The sequence below is a fragment of the Amphimedon queenslandica genome, unplaced genomic scaffold, assembly GCF_000090795.2.
Source record: "Amphimedon queenslandica unplaced genomic scaffold, v1.1 AMPQUscaffold_3571_Cont24436, whole genome shotgun sequence".
Taxonomy (NCBI): domain Eukaryota; kingdom Metazoa; phylum Porifera; class Demospongiae; order Haplosclerida; family Niphatidae; genus Amphimedon; species Amphimedon queenslandica.
This window is the reverse complement of record NW_003556103.1, coordinates 1-1,085: the sequence shown is the minus strand read 5'-3', so window position 1 is coordinate 1,085 and position 1,085 is coordinate 1. Positions and strand designations below refer to the sequence as shown.

The 1,085-nt window shown below is 33.7% G+C and overlaps 1 long non-coding RNA gene across 1 annotated transcript; it reads right to left on the bottom strand.

Annotated features, from left to right (window-relative positions):
* Window positions 1-205: 205 nt before the first annotated feature.
* LOC109592899 (uncharacterized) lies at window positions 206-1,027 on the bottom strand. The gene is made up of 2 exons (XR_002190622.1): window positions 923-1,027; window positions 206-270 (listed from the first exon to the last, which is right to left on the bottom strand). It is a non-coding gene; the product is annotated as an uncharacterized LOC109592899 (long non-coding RNA).
* Window positions 1,028-1,085: the final 58 nt, after the last annotated feature.

Genomic DNA, 1,085 nt, shown 5'->3' with positions numbered 1-1,085 from the left:
CTTGGGTATTTATCAAAAATTGGCTTATTTTTAAAAATGCTCATAACTCAAAAAACATCATCTCTCACTTGTATGGTGACGAGGGGATCTTGAGGGACGAGGGAGAGGTTGGCTGTCACATGTGGTCTCCTGGTTCTTCAATACAAGAGATACTAGAGGACCAATACTGTTCCTTTCCGGAGGATGTCAGCTCTCATTCATTTAATTAAGAGGAGAACATCAAAGAGAAGATAATGAAGAGACTCAAACCTTCCTAACATATAGGAGAGACTATAATAGAAACAGAGGGAGGGAGAGATATACATAGAGAAAGGAAAGAAGGAAAGGAATAGAATGAGGGGGAGGAGGGAAGAAAAATAGAAAGAAGAAAGGGAAGAAAGAAAAGAAACAAGTAAAGAAATGAGAAAATGGACAGAAAAATACGTATGTACATGGTGATAGGAAATGTTTCCTGTTTTTCTATCACTTTTCCTTCAAATTGTGTGTGCCACTGCTTAGGTACAGTTTTCATGGATTAGTAAAGTGTACGAATCAAATTAGCAAATTAATAAGTTAACTACAATGAAGCAGCTAAAAGCAAGAAAAGGAAAAAAACATGCAGTACATGTACATGTATCAATAACTGAAAATGACTATAAATACACATGTACATGTACATGTATCAATTAATGCACAATGGACAATGTTATGAAGAATAATTGAGGTAATACTGTCCATGCAGTATAGCTAATAGGAGGAGCATATGAAATAAAAGCTGAGATCCCTCCCTCTCCCTCTCTCTCTCTGATGTCCTTATGAGCCAAAAAGCAAAACTAAAATGATTTTTGTCAATTTATAAAATTTAATACTCAACAGATAAGTACATGTATGCATGGAGAGAGATATACATGTACATATGGTAGAGAGTGGATACAATATTTACCTTGCAAATATTTTAGATAGTTTATCCAGTTTGATCACATTATTAGGTAGACATGTTAACTCATTGTACTGGACCTATAATAACAATAACACACAACATGTAAACATAATTATCAGTCTTTATACAAAAATAAACAACAAACTAAACTATAAACAAATCTACA